This window comes from Mchenga conophoros, linkage group LG6 (genome assembly GCF_057382185.1).
Source record: "Mchenga conophoros isolate Kocher_MC1m ecotype Shallow Benthic linkage group LG6, M_conophoros_male_GT1.1, whole genome shotgun sequence".
In the NCBI taxonomy this organism is placed as follows: Eukaryota; Metazoa; Chordata; class Actinopteri; order Cichliformes; family Cichlidae; genus Mchenga; species Mchenga conophoros.
Genome location: NC_140531.1, coordinates 22,838,103 through 22,847,015, shown reverse-complemented (window position 1 = coordinate 22,847,015; position 8,913 = coordinate 22,838,103).

The following is an 8,913-nucleotide window of genomic DNA, read 5'->3' as shown; positions in this document are numbered from 1 at the left end:
AATCATAAAGGAAGGTTGCAGAGACATTTTATATTTTGTAAAAAGGATAATAAAAGTAATTATTCGAATTAAAATATGATCAAAAATGAATTCAAAGAAAAAGAGAAAAGTGTTTTCTCCCAAATAAATCAGTCTCATCAGTGCTGTTTGCCCAGGAGTGATGTGTGAGAGAGTTTCACTCCAAGGTCAGCTGAAAGGTCAGAAATTCCCCCAAATGAACCACTCTGCATAATCTGTGGGTATGGGTGGAGCCACTCTCTGTTAGGTTAACCCCAATTTTGAACATGCAAAGTCCAAGATCTTCCTCACAGTGGCTCTCTGTGTGGGGCAGTACTTTTGGTTTTCAAAGAACATCTCAGGACCACATTGTGGCTTTATTGTTATGGTATACAGCTATATGATGGCTCATACCTTGCCTCCATAGTGTAGTGGTTAACACATTAGCTTGACAAGAGAAAGGTTGCTGGTTCACTTCCAGGGATTGTGTGAGGAGGGGCATCCTGCTGTGGTGAACCTTTGTGACACGGGAGCAGCTGAAAGTAGCCTGATGGGTGGCACATTTAAAGGGACAAAAGGAACCAGCAACAAACTATACAGTTGTTGAGTTAACTATCCTCTGCAGGATGGCTCTTTGAGAAATGCTCCATGTGACTGAAATGACTGAAGCAATATTGTTTATAATAATATATACATTATTTAACTGACAGTTATTCCAGTGTTACCTTTGGCTCATCGCCAGTCCATCATAATGGCATCACAGAGAGACGGGCAACCAAACACTCATATATCTACAAAAGTAGCCAATTTAGAAAACCCAATCAACCTATTTATCTAAACCACAGGACACACACACACACACACACACACTCAAACGTCACGCTGAGAGGCTTCAGCTGACCAGCAGCTTCAAACCCTTCTTGAGGTGAGAAAACCCCGTTAACCACTCCAACACCATGCCCTCCCACATTCTGGAAGATGAAACACAGTTTTTCAAAAGTGATATTCTTAATTTTTCAAAAATTAAGAATATCACTTCATTTTCTTCCTCCATATACCGTCCAGTGACACAGTGAGGATGTGTTTATCCAGATACCTTTAATTTGTCAACCTGACGCAAAAGATGATGATTTAAAAAGAAAAAGAGCAAAAGCCTTGTAACCACTTATGGATGACCAAGTTAAAGCCGATTATTACCAGTCTGAGAGGAGAGAGTCCTGGTGGTCAGGTGGGTCATGGCATTATAATGCACAGTTGCTGTAGAAACCAACCTTGACCTCAGCTTCACATCTACAGGAGAGTGTGTGTGGGCATGTGAAAAGGATGACAGAGTACCGACATCTGAAAGTCAAATTAGAACTATGAGGCATGCATGACTGCATCGGGAAGACACACAAGAGTGCACCATGCGGCCGTGCACAACTTGGAAGATAAATGGTCAACCGCATAAGTACAACTAGATGTAGACAACCCAAAGAAAATGTTTGAAGTGCACTCTGTGTTTGTTCCAACAGGAAGTTTGCAACATGTAAACAGGAAGCCGATAGTAGAAAAAACCATGGTGGTTGTAGGAGCAGGAAGTGTTGGTCTACTCTGAACTGTTGATCAACAAAAAGTGATTTAATCTTGGTTATGACATTTTATTTTATTTGTATTTTTCATGGCTTGCCATTCCTTTGTGCTTTATGAAATTTGTGCAATAGGAAGCTGCAAAAGAGGTGTGTGTGTGTGTGTGTGTTTCAAAGGCCAGGAGGTTCATACATTATTCAGTCTCAGACATTAAAGATGTAGATGTGGTCAGAGACATATGCAGGAGAGACACAGGGAACACTCGCACACAGACAAGCATAGCAATGCACGCAAATATGTTGCTGCCTAATTGAAACTCTGCAAACATTTTTCACTGCTCTGCAGTTTGATTCCTCTTTTTATCCACAGAGTAAAATTAATAAAGATCTCACATTGTTGCCTCAGTCTTTGCGCAGGCAGTGAGAGAAACACGCGAGAGGAGAGATGGAGAAAAGGATGGGCTGGAAAATAGGACAAAAACAACATAATGTGTGAGTGTGCGGGGCTCTGTGTGCATTTGGATGGGAGGGGCATGAAATGTGTCTCAAGGAGCAGAGATTTCACAGCTCAGTGACTCTGTCACTGTGCACCTGCTCGCTGAGGCGGTGGGAGGGAGAAAATGAGAAGGAAAAAAAGTGGCAAGGTGAGGAGGTTTGAGGTAAAAGAGAGTTGAATTTTATTGAGAGAGCCAGGCTAAGCACATCATGGAGTTTAGTGTATACGGTATTATTATTTTTTTTTTAAAAAGTGCACAGAGGCATGCTCTGAAGTACCATGATACTGGTCTTTTATTAAAGAACACCTACATACCCACTCCCCCCCAAAAATATATTATTAATACTGTATTTTATATATATATATATAATTTATTTGAAAGACTGGGAACAAAGGGCATTACTATAGCCTCGACTCTCTTGAATATTGTGGAAAACCTTCCCAAATCTACCTGGAGGGATTTTCCCACTTTCAGCCACCAGAGGGTTGAACCATGAAGCCTAGCTCTGAGTCCCAAGTCATCCTCAAAGCACTGACAGCGCTCTAAATGCTCCACTTTTTTCTGGTATTTTGCAAGCTTCCTACTGTCACACTGTGTTGTATATAAAAAGCAATTGTAACCATTTCTAATAAAATAATGCTCACATTTAATTTATTAGTAACAATATCAGTAGATCATTAGTTCTCTTAACTGGTCAAAGTCATGGAAAACATCCCCAAACTAGAAATGCACAGAGGTTAATCTGTGTATGCAGTTGCACACATAAGATAGCATCTTTTGCGTGCTACACCAATGCAACTTTATATACTCTATTTTTATATGTGTCACACAATACTTTTAGTAAAGCTGTATATTACAATGATTTACGAGTCCTTTATGCCAAATAGCGCATTAGGAAAAGTAAAAGGACTCTGCACAGTGGTACAGTGGTTAGCCCTATTGCCTCACAGCAAGAGGGTCATGAATTGAAATCCACCAGCCAACTAGGGCCTTTCTGTGTGGAGTTTGCCTGTTCTCTCCACGCTTGTGTGGGTTCTTTCCCACTCCCCTTTGACTTATGTGTCAGTGTGAGTCCGGAGAGATGTCTGTGACAGACTGAATACTTGTCCAGGGTGCACCCTGCCTCTCATCCTATGGCAGCTGGTACAGGATCCAGTTGAAGTGACTTAAATTTGGAGCCAGCAAAATAAAAAATAAAGTCTAGGCAAGAATGTAACATATAACTGTGTTATGAGGTATCTAATGAGATGACATGTTAGTGAACCTTAGATACCAAATGCAAAGTTTTTTTTGCTTATTACTGGGTTTCACCTTCTCAGTTTCGGTCCTCCATTGTTACATTATTTGCTCCATAAAATCAATTTGTTTACAATGATTGACAGGACTGGATGCTGCAGACAGACCAGTACTAAAATAGAATATATTGAGAATGGCAGCATGCTCGTATACATTGTTCATCATTAATGATGCATGTGCACTAACGCACACCAATTCTGAATTTTGAACTCTGTGGTCACAACAATCCAGTAGTTCCCTTTATTTTTAATGCTAAAGTTCATGATTTTAAAATGCATGGTAAGATACAGTGGTAAGTGCTTCTGAGCCCAAGAATTGGCACTACAGCACAAAACTGCTTTAGCTTTATTATTGCAGTGTGGGTTAAAGTCATTAATAACAGCATTATTGCACTATTACAAACAAAGATTTCTCTGGATTCTCTGAATCTTTAACATTTGATGTTTTTGCACAAGTTTAACTTAAAAATACAACATAAATATTTAAAACAATAATGTTGTTATTTACATTTTACGCAGCATCTCATCTTTTTTGAATGACGATTGAAAAGAATGAAAGCATTATGATTGAAATAATACAATGATATAAAAATAACACTCTCCCTCGGTCTTCTTCCACCATGACAGGACAGGAAAATAAAAAGGTCGTGAGTGAGACTCAGGTGTGCTGAAATCTTTAATTGGATTCCACACAATCTCCTTTCTTGCTTCAGTGTAATAAAACAAATGGGTTTTTAGTTCTGCGACACTCTTATGCCATTTATTCAAAAAGGAAACAGTGATGTCGTGTTTATGAGCAGAGTTTAGAACTGGATCCAAATGAATGTGCATAACTTTGTCTTCGCAAGTATATACAGTGAATTTAAACTGGAACTGTATATGTACGTGTCTCTGTGTGTGTGTGTGTCTCTGTGTGTGTGTGTCTCTGTGTGTGTGTGTGTGTGTGTGTGTTCATGTATTGAGAGAGAAAGATATAGGGACAACTCTCAGATGTGGGGTGAGGAAAAAGCTATCTTGGAAACCATGTTTTGAGCATAGCAGTGACTTTAAGGTCAATGTTTTAGCCCCAGGATAACAAACTAATAGCATAATAATGACAGAGAGGGAACTGCAAACAGGAGATAAGGTGGACGAAAACAAAATGCTGATCGCTGAGAAGGCTGATTGCAGAGCTACTGTGCTAGCATTAGAAAGAGGAAGAGAGAAAACTGAGGAGGAGACAGAAAGAACAACGTTAGGGATATTAAAAAAAATTATGGGTGCTTGTCTGCTTTATTTCTGTGACTCACATTAAAATGATTAAATGACTATCTGACAAGGTAATCGTTTAACATCCATGACTTACAAAGGACAAAATTCAGCATCTATCACTTTGTCGCTTATATTCAGTCGTATGGGACATGAATGACATAATGAAACACACTTTTTTGACTATCCAAATGAATCAAGTGAATCCACCTGCAGTGTTTCCATATACTATTGCATCCCTGTCCCACTATCGGTCCACTCAGTTTTCAAGTTGGGAGATTTGACAGGAGATCGCTGATCTAAAAATGACATAAGTCACAGTAAACTTGGATGTATAAAAAAATTGCATTTTTTATAAATACAAAGACCTGTGCGTAGCACACAGTGAATGCCTTGTAAGGTTATTATTTAGTTAAACTGAGCCATCACATGTACAATTATATACGACAGTTTGTATAAAATATTTACATAGATGTTGCATTAACAGTACCCTAGGCAATGTTTTTGCAAAATTTCGTCAAGATTGATGCACTTGTCTAGGAGGAAGAACTCTTCCTCTAGGAGGAACATACAAACAGAAGCTACAGTCATTATAGTATGAACATGCAAACATGCCTGAAACTATAGATACATAAAAGGCAAAAACAGAGTTCCTACAAAGCTCTTTTTTGGATCCTGACTGCTGTTTGTTTTATTTTCTGTCAGGATGATCCCGTGCTGTAATAATGTAGCAATCCAGGCTCTGGGGAGGCCATTCCATGACTGATAGTGTTTTATTTTGTGTTTTTCTAGCAGAAAAAAAAAAGTGGACGATGTTACCAGTTGGTTGCTTTCTCAATGGTATTGCATGGTGGTTAAAATCTGATGCTGCTTGTCTGCATTTATATTTCCATTCATTTTTACATGATTCCCAACCGCTCCAATTCATGGCAGAGACTCCACCATGTTTCACAGATGGCTGTAAACACTTACTGTTGTATCTCTCTCCTGTACCTCCTTTACCTTCCACTTCTTCTTTTGTCCTCCACTTTTGTCCTCCACTTTTGTCCTCCAGGTTCTTCAAATTTACTTGAACACCACACTGCGCATCATGGTGAGATATGCCAGGTTGTCAGTTAACTTGGAAAGCTTGGAAATCATTGTGTTGTTGCAAAAGTACCATTTTATACCTGTTAAACTGTCAAATTAAAGAAATTGGAACAAATTATGTAACCTAAGGCAGAGAACTGGTTTTGAATTCGTTCTCTGCTAAACAAGAACAATCCCCCCTCCCAAAGCAACCTTTCTTCTAAAAATAGACTGGACTGAAAATGATTTGATTTTTTTTTTTTTTTAAATGGCCAATGTGCAAAGGAAAACTCTCAGAACTATTGCGCAATATCACTTGGTCTTAATCATGGGATAAGAAAGTCTGGTTCCTTGGAAGCAAAATGTAAAGAAAAGACAGGTATATGTGTATGTATTCCTACTTAGCGTGAGAAATAAGCTTTAAAATGTAAAGGAGAAAGGTTGCTGACAGAAAGGCTGATTCATTTATCACTTAGTGGCCAACTTACAGAGATTAATACAGGCTTTTTGGTCATGGTGTTTGTTCTCCCCCTTGTGGTGATCATTACATATTACATGACATCAAAAAAAGAGGTGTAAGCCAACTAATCACCTGGAATCAGCTAATCAGTTACTGAAATATACTTCGAGCAGAACATAGTGACGGTCTTCATAAGAACAGCCTTTCTGGTCATAATTCTTTTCATTCTTCAAAATATATATATGATTGTATTACAGCAGAATCCTGCAAAACATTTAAATTTGACCCATTTGTAACCAATGAACTGGCTGCACCTCTAGTACAATGCAATTCATTGGTTACCCTGCAACAAAAACAACTGTTACCCAGTTTTAATATGCAGCTCTGCTCACATTTAAAGGAGTCTTGTTGAAACGACTTAGAAACATTAGCAGGTTTCTAATGTTTCTAATGTTTTGCCAGCCACCATTTTCATACCTTACAATTTTCATACTTTACAATGAGCTGCACTCAAATGCGACATCATTACTTTTAGCTTTGAAAATTGTCACAAAGATTCTGTTGTACCCGATTAAATTATTCCTTGGTTTATTCAGCTTCTTACAAAGCCAGCCTGTCTAATGAAATGAGTAACTGGTCAACATCCCATCCATCCATCTGGGCACCCATAGCTTTGCCGGTCTGACCTGGAGCCACAACACCGTCGCCCTAGTAAAGAAGGCCCAGCAGTGGATGCACTTCCTCCATGTCCTGAGAAGAAATAACCTGGACCAGAAGCTACTGCTGGCCTTCTACCACTCCTCAGTGGAGAGCGCACTCTGCCTGGGTGTTTGGTACGCAGGGGCCACAACTGTGAACGGGGAAGGCTGTGCAGAGGGTAATTAACGCTGCCCAGAAAAATAATTGGCTGCCCTCTGCCACTCCTAGAGGCCATCGCCTGATCCTCTTGTCTCAGGAAAACCTGGGCCATCACAAATGACCACCTGTTTGACCTGCTGCCCTCTGGGTCAGTTAGGTCCCACACCTCCAGACTCACAAACAGCTTCCTCCCGTGGGCCCATTTGGACTGTTAATAAACACTATCCCCCTACACCCCACTGATGACCACCCACCTCACTAATCTGAACTGAGTATCATGGACTGAGTAACGCTCATCACTCAGGCCACTCACACACGGACTCTGTTCAGACCAAGTCCTTTCTTTGCAGTACTTCCAACCACTTTGCAATTTGTTCTCTAATGTGTTCCTTTCTCTTATTTTTGCACGTTTCACTTGTTCACTTGCTCTTTATTCCTGCTGTCTACTACTTATATTTTATTCCAGCACAGTTGGTGTGGTGCACCCACAATTTCGTTGTACATGTACTATGACAATAAAGGTGATTCTATCCATTTTAATTACAGGAATTGAAATGGGAACTTTCTTTAAAAGGTCATCAGTGCCCTTGTTTCAACAACACACCTTTATTTTAAACATGTTAGCACAGGCAGCTTCACACTAAATTGTAATACTATTGTTTCTCCACTAGGGGATAGCACAGGACATGAAGCACAGTGCCCCATTTAAATTTTTTTATTTTGGTCCAGTTTACAAGACAAACACAAATGAATCAAACATTTCAGCATTCGTTGTCCTCCAACTACCCCCCAGTCATTTTTTTGATGAGGACTGCTCCCCGACCATGTCAGTTTTATATTCCCTGAATACACAAAGAAGCGCAAACTAAAATTCCACACAAGCACTTATTTGTCAGATTTGCTAATCTCCGGTACATGCACACATGTGCAGTGTGATTTTTATTACCCCATTCCCTCTGTGTCTACACTTCTTTTACTGATCTCTCTAGCTCTCTTCTATTTTTCTTGTTTCCTTGCCCATTCTCCTTCCCAGCACACACAGCAGCTTCTGTTACAATATAAAAGTCTTTGCAGGCTTTCTGTTCTCAAACACAGATGAAGATGCACACCACGAATGCTGCCACTCTCAATGGGAGACCTCGCCAGCGAGCTGTAGATTGAGTGTCCCAGGGTGATTAACTATTGATATGGGGCTCAGGTAACGCACCTGATATCTGGGGGGTGGGGGAGAAAGACAATAGCATCGGAAGAGTGAGGGGGGTGGAAAAGAGAGAGTGAAACAGAGAGAAATAGTGTCCAGGGGTAGAGTAGGATAGAGACATATAATGATGGGAGAGTGAAGGCTGAAGGCCAGCTCACAGACAAATAACAAGTACATGGTTGCATACGCTGTAAATCCACATACAGGCCCCCCTTTGGATTGGTGGACTGAGTGGATGCTCAGGCCCAGCAGCCAGTAGCTGAATTGCATATTGTGATGACTCAGGGCATAGCTGAGGAAATGGGATGGAGAGGGCACTGAATGTAGGGGGGGGGGGGGGGGGGGGGGTTGTCTTTGTGTGGAGGGCAGGCTATAAACAAATGGATCACTGTGAGTTAGAGAAGAACCATCCATTTGTCTTTAGCAACACACATTATGGTCCTGCTCTCCAGTATCCCTCAACCCCACCATCCAAATTACGTTGCATTCCCACCTATATTTCTGTGCTTGCTGTGTAAACAGACCTGCTTCTTTGTGTAACACCAGTTACAACTTACACCGTCAGCATTTATTGCAATCACCCCCCTTTAAATTCTTTATTCCTACCTCTTTGCTGTCTGATAAGAATCTCTCCCTTATTCATACCTTTTTGTAGGTGGGGAGTTAAGCAAGCCCACTTTCCCAAAAGCAATAACAGCAAAGCAGCTAATATCGGGTATAG